The sequence below is a fragment of the Sphaeramia orbicularis genome, chromosome 19, assembly GCF_902148855.1.
Source record: "Sphaeramia orbicularis chromosome 19, fSphaOr1.1, whole genome shotgun sequence".
Lineage (NCBI taxonomy): Eukaryota > Metazoa > Chordata > Actinopteri > Kurtiformes > Apogonidae > Sphaeramia > Sphaeramia orbicularis.
Window position 1 is genome coordinate 45928455 of NC_043975.1, and position 13061 is coordinate 45941515.

The window sequence follows — 13061 nt, forward strand, 5'->3', positions numbered from 1 at the left end:
CGGCACCAGCGCTTGATTCTAGTGCGTGTGGAGTGCCAAGATAAAAGCATGAGTTTCAAAATAAGAGTCCGTATGTATAAATGAACTACGACTTGCTTGAAAGGCAGAACGGCATTAACGGGAGATTTTAAAAAAATTGTCGGCGTTATTTAATGAATGCGTTAATGCAGTAATAACGCGTTAACTTGCCCAGCCCTAATAATTACTGTTCAACAAAACTGACAAATAAGACAAGTTTCCATAAGCGTGATTCTTAATAGCATTAGCATTATTTAATTTGGTAGACATGTGAATAAACAGACTTCTAAAGTAAAGTCGTCCTGTCAGTTGAACCTGACGACTGACTCATGCAAAGACCATTGGAGTTTGTGCCCAATAGGAGACATTTCCTTATCAATGACAACCACTAATAAAGGTATAAACCTGGATAGATAAGAGCGGACGATACTGACATATGTCCAGAACAATACCACGGCAGGTCTGTGTCACAGGTTGAATCAAACTCAGATGTGCCGCTGGTGTGGACCTAACCCTAACCCTGACCCTGTAAAGACCAGGGGCTTTTGGAGTTGTCCGAGGTGCATCCATCCTGTCACACTGATGCTGTTCTTGGCGTTCTTTATCCTCATTGGTTGCCCTCCCTGTGCTGCTGCACCAGCACACCATTCCACCTCTGAAATACCGTTGGCTTCCAGAAGCTCATCCAGGAACAAACTTCTGCTCATTTCTTTTGATGGGTTCCGCTGGGACTACGATCGACTGGTGGAGACGCCGAACCTGGACAGGATGGCCCAGGATGGAGTGAAGGCCACCTACGTTACGCCACCGTTCATCACCATCACCAGCCCCACACTTTACGATGCTCACGGGTAAGAGCAGTAGGAATAATATGTAATGTCACTGATCTACTCCACCTGGACTGAAACCGTCTAACTTTAAACACTTCAAGAGACTTTTACAGATGAGTTCAGTGGTGTAGTGGTCCCTGGAGAAGTGGGTATACTCTCAATTTTTGGCTTCTTCTTTTTTTTTTAAAGTCCAGAAAAATGCCCTTTTAGAAACAGTGACACGTCAGACTACTCTATTTATTTTACCCAAAAATCCATCAGTAGTGTTTATTCACTTTTATAAAATTATCATGACTTGATCAGGAGCAGTTTGTAGGTTTTACTGGACACACAGGCAGCTGCATGAATGTAAATGTATTCAACATGAGGCAAACATAGGATAACGTTGGCCTTTCAGAACATTAGCCTACTCACACAGTTTAACTACTGGTGACTAAATCTCTTCTCCTCTAAATGTGCAGTCATATGTCCAGTAGTTTAAAACAGTGACTCATTCTGAAACCACCTTAAAACTGACCTCAGAATTATGTATTCCATGAAAGTAGGTTCTCTTGATATGTGTCATTCAATTGAAAGACATTTATTCTGCCTTTCTAATTTGCATTTCCAATAATTACGCATCTTTCAAAGAGATGTGCAGTGACCTGTCAATCAACTGGGGCAGCACTGGCACCTGAAGAGGTGTCCAATCAAGTTCCAGAGATGGCCAGCACTAGTTAGCAATATTTTCCTTAGCATAACCCGCCCTACTCTGCCTCTGATTGGCTCATCAGTCCTCATGCCTAAAGTTAACCAATCTAATCATTGAAGGCAGCAAGTACTAGCCAATTGGAGGCAGAGTAGGGCAGGTCATGGCTTCAGCATTCTAGGGGGAAAAAATGGGCAATTTGGCTGCAGATATTTACTGAATGGAGCACATCAGGGGGATTTAGAGGAGGGTATACGCAATGCTGACGGAAAAATAAGTGGGTATACTCCGTATACCCTCGTATACCCTGGACTACACCACTGGATGAGTTTGCACTTATTTATGTCAACTGAAAAGTGTACAGATAAAGCACAGGTGTCAAACATGCGGCCCAGGGGCCAAATCCAGCCCGCCAAAGGATCCAATCCGGCCCGTAGGATGAATTAGTGAAATGCAAAAATTACACTGAAGATATTAACAATCAATGGTGTAAAAATCATTTTAATTCAGGTTCCACATACAGATCTCAGTTGGGTCAGATCAGTAAAACAGTATCATAATAATTTATAAATAATACAACTGTAGATTTTATCTTTGTTTTAGTGGAAAAAAAGCAAAATTACATGAAAACGTTTACATTAACAAACTAGAAGCACTCGGAGAGCGCAGACCTCCACCAAGGCTGATCAGTGCCCCCCCCCCCGTGTGCCCCCCACCCCCACCACCAAAATTTAATCATTTCTCCCTTATCCCATTTCCAAAAAACCCTGAAAATTTCATCAAACTGTCCATAACTTTTTGAGTTATGGTGCACACTAACGGACAGACAACAACAGACAGACAAACAAAACCCTGGCCAAACATAACCTCCTTGGCGGAGGTAATTATCCTTTTACAAAAAAATGTGATAACCTGAACAAATAGGACAACTGAAATGTCTTAAGAGAATAAATGCAATTTACCATTATTATGCCTGGTTCTATATGTTTTGTGTATTTGTAATTGTAATGTAAGTTGTAACACACATGTGTAAATGATAAAGTGATAAACTGAGGCCGAAAATTGTTAAAATTGTGCTTGTTTTTCTTAAGACATTTCAAGTTGTTCATGTTATTCGATTTTAAGGAAAAGTTGTAGATGTAAACATAATCATAATGTAATTTTACTTTTTCACGGTTATTATTTTACTGGTCTGGCCCACTGGAGATCATATTGGGGTGAATGTGGAACTGAACTAAATGAGTTTGACAGCCCTGAGATGAAGGATGGACAAGCTGTGCCCTCTCCTTTAGGGTAATTTGAGTATTGGGTTCTGTCATGTGTTCCAACTGTCACTGGTGTGAAGGACTCAAATACTAGTGTGGTGTTGACGACGGGTCCATCTGAACAGAACTAGACTGAATAACGGTGTTTATTAACCCTTTCATGCATAGTGGTCACTACAATGGACATCTATTCAAAGCTCTTCTCTTATATATTCATGGATTTTTGTTGTTTTAGTTCCATATCAGCCAAAACAGTGGACACTTATGCACCATTCCATACACTGCAATTAGTAGTAGTAGTAGTAATTTATTCGTCCATTTAACAGCAACATGATATACTACATACAGTTTGGATTTCTATATTAAACATGGGCGAAAGGCATAGGCTGAAGCAGCAGCTTATTTATGCCTACCCTATTTACAAGAAGGAAAGTTGCAGAAACAAAACAAGATAACAAGATGGCACAGTTTTAAACATAATAATGACAAAACAAATGATATAATCTAAGCAAAATCTTAGATTCATACTGATAATTGGCTTACTTTGTCCTAAAAATAATTCCTATCATTACTGTAACTTGGCTGGTCTTGATAAACCTCATCTGCAGTACATGTTTGAGAGTAAATCAGTTGCTTGTTATTGTTGTTAGACTCTAATTAACAGGGTTTTTTTTTAAACAAAAGTTTGTTTGTTTTGTTTTTTGGCATATTATCTCCATGAAGTGAGTAGTAATTAGAGTATGTTCAAATGTGAGAAAATGTCAGATTAGCAGCATTAAAAATGTTTTTTTATTCATAGTTTTCACACAGTTTGTCAGTAAATACATGTTTCTTTGTTTCTAAAATTAAATTCATGTGGTTCAAATGAGTGGACATTTTTGGAACTCCATGAAAAATAGGTTCATAAGATAATTTTCATGCTTCAAGAGGAAAAAAAAATCTTGATTAAGGTTCTCATAATTCATGCATGAAAGGGTTAAAAGTATAGTCATATTTTGGTAGCCATAAGGTGAAATAGTCATGGAGATACAGTATAAGGTCAGATCTGGATTCCAACATTCCAGTATAGTGATAGCAGATGATTAAGTAACATAGGTTGATCTTAGAAGTTGACCACTGTCAACGCTAAACCTTTAAAATGCCATCTGATTTTCACCAGTCCAAACTGGAAATGAAAGGATTATAATACTGGAACTCATGCTCCCTTTGTCTGTGTAGGTTCTCATTTGCCCAGCTCATCATTCTTTCAGGTTCAACTGGAGCTAAACTAGTCCAGCTGAACCGAGAAGAACTACAGATACAGACCCGCTCCCTTTGGACTTTCCAAATGTTCCCCTTGTGTCAACGTGATACTGGATAGCAGGGGTGTCAAACTCATTTTAGTTCAGGGGCCACATTCAGCCCAAAATGGTTTCAAGTGGGCCGGACCAGTAAAATAATAACAGTGAAAAAATTAAAATAAAATCATGATAATGTTTACGGTACATCTACAAAAATCTGAATAACATGAACAACTGGAAACATCTTAAGAAAAACAAGTGGAATTTGAACAATATTATACCTCAGATTATTAGTTTATCCTTTACACATGTGCATTACAGCTTACATTACAATTACAAATGCACAAAACATTTAATAACAGGAAGAATATTAGTAAAATTGCATTTACCTATCTCAAGGCATTTTGGGTTATTCACAATTTTTTTTAAAAGAATAGTTTGTTAATATAAACATTTTCATGTAATTTTACTTTTTTATGCTAAAACAACGAGACATTTTGCTGTTTTAATTATTTATAGGTTTAAGTGGTTCTGACCCACTTGAGCTCTAATTGGTCTGTATGTGGAATCTGAATTTAAATCATGTTGACACCCTTGATTGTTAATATCTTAAGTGTAATTTTTGCATTTCGCAAATTCATCCTACGGGCCAGATTAGACCCTTTGCGGGCCGGATTTGGCCCCCCGAACCGCATACCTGTGCTGTATAGAAACAGGAAAGTGTTGGCAAGTGGAAGAGTTTGAAATAATAATATATGAGTGACACATGTCAGATGTTCTTGAATGAAATATAGTGTCTAGTAAATAGAACAAGGACCTGAACTCATACCAGGTCAAAGCAGGAGTGAATTAGCCACACTAAACTAAACTAAACTTACCTCATGTCACTGCAAGTATTTTCCCATTCCAGTTTACACCATTTAGAGCATGAGTGGGATTCAGTGGGCTTGGGCCAAATAGCTCTTATCAAAGCTGTGAATGACCATGGAATTAAAGTCAACTTTACTGTTAGTTTTACTGTATGTACAGCACATACAGAAGACTGAAACTGTAGAACTCTACAGCCCATGATCCATCCATCCATCCATTTTTTGAACCTGCTTTATCCTCACCAGGGTTGTGGGAGTGGAGCCTATCCCAGCTACCTAAGGGCGAAGGCGGGGTTCACCCTGGATGAGTCTCCAGTTCATCGCAGGGTTGACATATAGAGACAAACAAACCAATCACAAACAACCAATTCAAACCTATGGGTGATTAGATTAAACCAATGAACCTGCATCAAGGAAAAAAAAAAAAAATAGAATACTAGAAAAGCGCTTGGAGAGAACTCTGTCAAGGCAGATCAGCCCCTCAGCCCCCCCCCCCCACCCCCCCCCCTCCCCCCCTCCCCATCACCACCAAAATTTAATCATTTGTTCTTGTGCCAGTATCAACATTTCTAGAAAATTGCATCAAAATTTGTCCATAACTTTTGAGTTATCTTGCTAACAGTCAGACAAACCCTGGTGAAAAACATAACCTCCGCCATTCCTTGGTGGAGGTAATAACTGTCAATAACAACGGCAGAAGAACCATATAAATAAAACTTAACTTCAGCCACCAAACAGACTGAAGTTAGAGTTCAAAGCACAGATAGATGGAAGGTTAAAGGCACATCAGTAGGTACCGTTGATCATTTAGTCTGTAATCATTTCCTTGGACAGATAAGAAGATTATTGGTTTGGCCTCAGTGACATCAGCCTCAGTTTATGCTGATATGCAGATGATACTGTCTTTTCCCTGAACAACATTTCACCCTGTGTTTCATAAAGACCATCTGTTTTTCCATTTGAAAACTACCTTTTACTGTTGTTGATCCACCAAGAGAACGGCCGGTGTTTTCAGTGCTTTGCTCAGGCTAAAGGTTCACAAAAGCTGCAATGTGGACGTTTAAGTGAAACTTTGCTTGTGTATGTATTTTGGATTCTTTCATTAGGGCGTCATGTTGAGAATCATGGAGTCATCCACAACATATGGTTTAACACGACCACTCAGGAGAAGAAACAGTACTACATGACTCAGTTTGTGGACTCGTACTGGATAATGGCAGCCTGCCCATCTGGATCACAGCACAGAGACAGGTTCAGTACCATCACATCTGTTCTGACATCACTCACATTAGCTTTTAGCAGCATTTGTAATATTACAACCCCCAAGTGTGGGCCAGTGTGGAAGAGAAACCAAGTTTAAAAAGAAAGCAGTGATATGAAAATGTGCATATTCAGGCAGTAACACAGTGGTCCCAACCGTTTTTGGCTCGTGACCCCATTTTAATGTCACAAATTTCTGGAGACCCCAGACATTTTTTTGGCTAAAATTAATTTGTTAGTTGCTATAATAGTTTGCTATAATATGTTGCAAATAAACGTTAATTTTAGGCAACATTTAAGCTATATAATGTAATTTTTATTAGTAAGTTTTAACTTTTTTCATAAATCATAAGAAATTTCTGGCAAACCCAGACATTCAAAACGGAAACATTTTATTTGCTAAAATTAATTTATTTTGATTGTGTAATAGTTTGCCATAATATGTTGCATATAATTAACGCCAATTTTAGGCAACATTTAGGCTATATAATGTAAATTTTTATTCCTAAATTTTAATTTTTAATCAATTACTAGAAATTTCAGGCAACCCCATTTGAATTCCAGGCGACCCCACGTGGGGTCCAGACCCCAAGGTTGAAAAACACTGCAGTAACACATTCCAGAAAAGGCTGAAACTGGAACGATTTCGTTCAAACAATGAGTTCAATTAACTATTAGGGAAAAAAAAAAAAAAATGATAATAATACCAAGATTTTTAAAAGCTGTAGCTTGGAAGTGATTAGAGATAAAGGCAAACTGTCAGTGAGATGGAAGTAAATGAACTCATCTAATTTGCATATTGTGACAAGGTTCAAGGTTACTTTATTTGTACCCGTGGGTAGATTTGTTTTGCAGACGTAGTGATTGCTTTTGGCATTACAGCAAAACATTCATTGAACCTGTTCGGCAGGTACTTGATCGAGCGTCCAGACAGGACAAAAAGTGCTCAGTGTTCCACCATTCATCAGTATAGCAGCATGGATAAGTAAAAGAATAAAATAAATAAATAAGATCAAATAAATAAAAACAAGATGCAATAAAACACTATTAAAAAAAAAAAAAACAAACTAGAGAAGATACAAACAGTGTGGGATAAAAACCAGGTAAGAATATAAAATTTAAAAATTAGAAGTCATAATAATAATAAACAGAGCAAAGAAATAGGATAAATAACTAAAATAAGTAAATAAAGTGCAATGTCACTATTTCTTGTTGAGCTCAGTGATGGCGACAGGAACAAAGCTGTTTTTATAAATGTTGTGTCCTGCACCTTGGGACAAAAAATCTCCATCCAGAGGAAAGGAGCTGAAATTTACCTCGTAAAGGACGGGAGTCATTATTAAGAACTGATGAAGCCATCCTCAGGACCTGTTTAGTGTACATCACACTGTTACATCCTGGAGCGACTCACCCAACACGCTACGGAGATGCTTTTCTCAGCTGTTAGTAAACGGGCTCCACAGAACAACAACAAGCACAACCATAAAACATATAAGCACAACAACCGGCTAACTCACAACAGAAACTGGAACAACAACGGGGGTCAAACCTTGTCCGCCCAGTAACAAAAAAAACAACACAGAACTGACAGAACACTAAACTGTCCGACACTGTAACCATCGCAAAAATTCAGTGTGTTACGATAATGTTGTATATTACAGGATGTGTTTGAGGGGAATCGGACAAAAGATGCATGACATAGTTTATCACTCAGTGTCTTCGTTCCCTGAAAATCTTTAAGTGTCCTGGAAAGAAAGAAAGAAAGAAATAGAATAGAATAGAATAGAATAGAATAGAATAGAATAGAATAGAATGGATCTTTATTGTCACTGTTACAGGACCAATGTAGGTCCATTGATCAGTTCTGTTTAGCAGCAAGTTTATAAAGTGCAAAAGAAAGAAAGGCTGTCTATAAACTATAAAACTGTAAACTTGTTGGGGCCCATCTTTTATGGTGAGAATGAAAGAAGCGCAATAACCCTGTAGATTTATAAAAATTTATTACAGAATGATGTTTCAAATTGAAGTGAACAACCAGCAATAATCAGCAATGATCAACACACAGATTCAGAGATAAAGTCTCGCTGTTTGGCGTAAACAGGGTGTAGTCTGCTAAGACTGGACACTGACAAATAAAAGTCAAAGAGCCTTTATTACTATGCATGTCATGTATGCATGTTTACTTAAAGCTATACCGTATGATGTGGCATTTTTACGCTTTTCTTTTGTCATCTTAAAATGCTCCTAATAAGCGTGTGTCAAACTAAAATGTAAAAGAAATCCACCAGGTATTGAAATTCAAAATGTTTAATTCTCATATATTGCTATTTCTGATAAAATTCTGACCAATCATTTTATTCGGTCTGAAAGAAATAATTGGGCGAGCCTGGCTGAGCCTCCTGTCAATCATCCATTACCACCGTCCAGCATCCGATCCATTATCGCCGTCTCCGCATCTGATATGCGTCCCTCTGAATCTGACGCTTCACTCCCGCTGCTCCTCCTGTCACTGACCACAGTCTACTGTCTCAGGATATGTATGGATAGAACTGAAACGCACATGAGGAAGGGAAAAAATGGATTTATGAACAGAAACAACAACTAATGGAACAAACGGGGGTCTGATGAATGAAGGACAGAGATAAAATTCCGCAAGTCAGGTGTATTGGACTAAACAGACAGCTCTGCACAAAGGTCAGCTTTTATGACCATGGGACTCATACAGGTACATGTACTTGGTGTCACACAGTGTAGGATGATAATGTATGGACTATGAAACCTCAAATGTCCGAAAAATTCACGGATCCCGCACGTTCACAATGCACACGCCCATCGCCTGGGCACCTCATCTCCATGCAGTGAAGACACTGACCCAGTGCTGCACAGACCAGACCCTTAATACAGGGTCTACTGATGGAACAGGACCTGCGGCAGGTGGATGATGTGTCTGATTACTGAGGGAGGGGTCCACGGACACACCGAAGCAGGCCGGACCTGGACCTCCACCTCCACTGCACACATCAGGGGAGAGGAGGAGAGCATCAGAGCTCAGGCAGGGGGAAGTGGGCGGGGCTTTGGAGGGAGGAGGGTGGTTCATATTCAGACTTTTACTAAGTGCTGTGAGAAATGCCACCTCAGTAGGTATAGCTTTAAGTTCCATAACATGTCCCTACAGTATCTGGTTTTAACTAGATTTTATTGATTTGCTCAGTATCTTCAGCATAACAAGTACAGAGTCTAAAATCGTCAGAATAACAAGTACAAAGTTTAGACAAAATGAATCACCAATAATTCATTTTCCTTCCACAACTATCACATAAAAATAAGACTGAAATACTGAAACCTACTCACAACATACACAACTACAAAGAAATACTGAAAATATATAAAAGGCCAACTCTAAACCACAGATCCAGAAATATATGCAACATATACAGATATACAGAAGGTCCAATTAAGAACAAGGTGCATGAGTTGTGAGTATTTTATTGACCAAATATGAAATAGGCCTGTTCACTGGTTCTGTTTGAACGGGCATTTTCCAAACTCTTCCAAACTCTTCTACGGGTTCTTCTTTCAGTTTTCTTCAGATAAACATCTTGTTGGATCTTCTTCCAGGGTCTAAAAACAGGATCTCTTCATTTCCCTGGAACTGCAGCCACCTACAGAGGAGAGACGGTCCAGGTGAGGCAGGTGGAACCTATGTTCTATGATCACTCCAATGAGGCCGAATGGAGGACAAACGTCCAGAAGGTCATTGGAGACTGGTTCCACCAACAGGACCTGGACTTTGTTTCCTTGTACTTTGGGGAACCAGATCTGGCGGGGCATAAACATGGCCCTGATTCTCCAGAGGTTAAGGAGATGATCCGGCAGGTGGACCGGACCGTGGGCTACATCCGGGACACAGTCTGGGACCACGGCCTCAGCGATCGGCTCAACATCATCATGACCACGGACCATGGGATGACTGCCACCCTGCGGGGCGGCCTGGTTGAGGAGATTCTTCTGTCTAAGATCCCTGGCTTCAGTTTCAGGGACATCCAGTTCCAGCTGTTGGATTACGGTCCTGTTGGGATGCTGCTGCCTAAAGAGGGGCAGCTGGAGAAGGTCTACAAGGCTCTGAAGGGAGCACATCCTCACCTTCATGTCTATAAAAAGGAGGAGGTTCCAGCCAGACTTCACTACAGTACCCATCCTCGACTACTGCCCCTCATCCTCATCGCTGACCCTGGATACATCGTCAACGGGGTGAGTCACTATGACGGTCCAAGCAAACATTCACTGAGTAGAAGAGCAGATGGTTCTATTGCACATTTACAATACCCATGATGCCACAGCAGCGTTCACCAACACAGGTTTCACAAGTGCTCTGGTCTTCAATTCTCGTAATTTATTACCTCTAGAACTCCATCTGACATTGTAATCATTAAGGGTGTAATGATGCATTCATTTGTACTGAACCGTTTCAGTTCAATACGATACAATATGGAGGTGTACCCAACGAATATGTGTAGCCGATGTGAAGAACGCAAACACTCACCTTAAGTGTCCACACGAACCTTGAAGTGGAACACACACAGTCTGAGCAGAGTGGACCCAGGCAGAACCCATGTGGACCCAGGCAGAACCCTTGTGCAGGGTCTCCACCACATACATTCTGGGGCATTGATAAAGGGGGTAACCATGACAACAGAGAGTAGAACAGAGGCACAGAAGCCAGGTCGGACGTTCGAAGCATGTTAAGTTTCACTTTCGGTTTTCGGTAGTTACAGAGTGCACCCCTCCATACATGCCCCCACCCCCCCACTGGTCTGCTTCACTGCTCCAAAAACATACCAAACCAAAAAATTTCTGTACTGTTAAACCCCTAGTAATGATCTATCATTAGTCACATTCAAATGTTACCCCCAGGGTAACAGGGTTAGGGTCAGAGGGTTAAGGCTAGGGTTAGTTAGGGTTAGTGTTAGAGGGTTAGGGGTTAGTTAGTGTTAGGGTTAGTTAGGGTTATGGTTAGAGGGCATTGACATTAATCAGGGAAATGTCATATAAAATCCTCCAACCAGTACATAATGCCCACTCTGAGCATATATTTAACCCTGCATAACCAAACCTAATTTAGCCCATACAGACCCAGAACTATAGTTTTTGTGATGGCTTATCTCATGAATTTCTCTCTTCATTTAACCAAGTGATCTATCACCATTTATTATAATATCATTTGAATTTTTTTCAGTGAAAATTTTCCAGTATTTAATTAACTGTCTTTATAAATGGTCATAAAATAGAAAATTGAAGAAAACATGATATTTAGCAAAATATATCAATAAGTCTACATAAAAACGTGCATGTACAACTAGTATCACTGGTAAACTAAACATGGATTTTATAGTTGAACTAATGTTGCAGAAGATAATAATGTTTCCATGTTCCTACATAGAGGGTTCAGGTTAGCAGATGTAGAACCCTATAGATCAGGGATGTCAAACATGCGGCCCAGGCGCCAGATGCGGCCCGCCAAAGGGTCCAGTTCGGCCCCTGGGATGTTTTTGCAAAGTGCAAAAATTCCACAGTCTTGAATTGAATTAAGCAAAAAAATAATAATAATAAAAATAAAAAAATTAGCTTGAATTAAGGAAAAAATCTTGAATTAAGCAAAAAAAAAAAAAATCTTCAATTTAGTAAAAAAAAAAAAATTCAATTAAGCCAAAAATGAAATCTCAAATTTAGCAAAAAATCTTGAATTAAGCAAAAAAAAAAATCTTCAATTAAGTAAAAAAAATCTTCAATTAAGCCAAAAAAAATCTCAAATTTAGCAACAAATCTTGAATTAAGCAAAAAAAAAAAATCTTCAGTTAAGTAAAAAATTCTTGAATTAAGCCAAAAAATATCTTCTATTAAGTAAAAAAAAATCTTGAATTAAGCAAAAAAAAAAAAAAAAAAAAAATCTTCAATTAAGTAAAAAAAAAATCTTGAATTAAGCCACAAAAAAAAAATCTAGAATTAACAACCAAATTTTTTTTCTTTGTTTTAGTGCAAAAAATAACATTAAATGATGAAAATGTTTACATTTACAAACTATCCTGTAACAATAAAATGTGAATAACCTGAACAAATATGAACAACCTGAAATGTCTAAGAAAATTAAGTACAATTTTAACAATTTTCTGCCTGTTCCTCAGTGTTTAGTGTCTTTGTAGATCTGATCTATAATGCACATGGAGAAATGATAAGTTGAGGAATAATATTTTTAAAATTGCACTAAATTTCCTTATGTTTTTTAATTTAAATTTCAGTTTTTTCAGGTTTTTTTTGATTGTTTGTTTGGATAGTTCATAAAAGTAAGTATTTTCATAATTTAATGTTTTTTGTTGTTTGGTTTTTTTTACACTAAAACAAAGACAAAAAATTGGAATTGTCATTATTTATAGATTATTCTGTTATTATTTTTCTGGTCTGGCCCACTGGAGATCAAATTTAGCTGAATATGGCCCCTGAACTAAAATGAGTTTGACACCCCTGCTATAGATACATCTGATGCTGATGAAAAACTGAGAAATTTCATCTTACCTGAATTATTGTTATGATCACCTGACAGGGTTAGTGGTTCAGATGTTCTAAACATGTTCGATCAGTAGATGCTTTTGGGTTTTTAAGGGCTAGTTCTGGATCAGTAACCCTAATCCTAATCCTACAGTGGCTGACAGAGGGAGTTTTGGATTTTCTTTGAGTCCGTCCCAGTTGTTTTGGGCAGTATCCATGGTACAAAACAGTGTCGGGGGAGGTTGGTTGGATGGTACCTGAAGGAGCTGACCTGTCATTTTAATGTATGTGTTATGTAAATGTGTCCA

The 13061-nt window shown here is 38.5% G+C and overlaps 1 pseudogene; it reads left to right on the forward strand.

The window, feature by feature from the left end:
- The first annotated feature begins 600 nt into the window (after nucleotides 1–600).
- The window catches only part of LOC115439453 (ectonucleotide pyrophosphatase/phosphodiesterase family member 7-like), a 15571-nt pseudogene continuing 3110 nt past the window's right edge, over nucleotides 601–13061 (forward strand).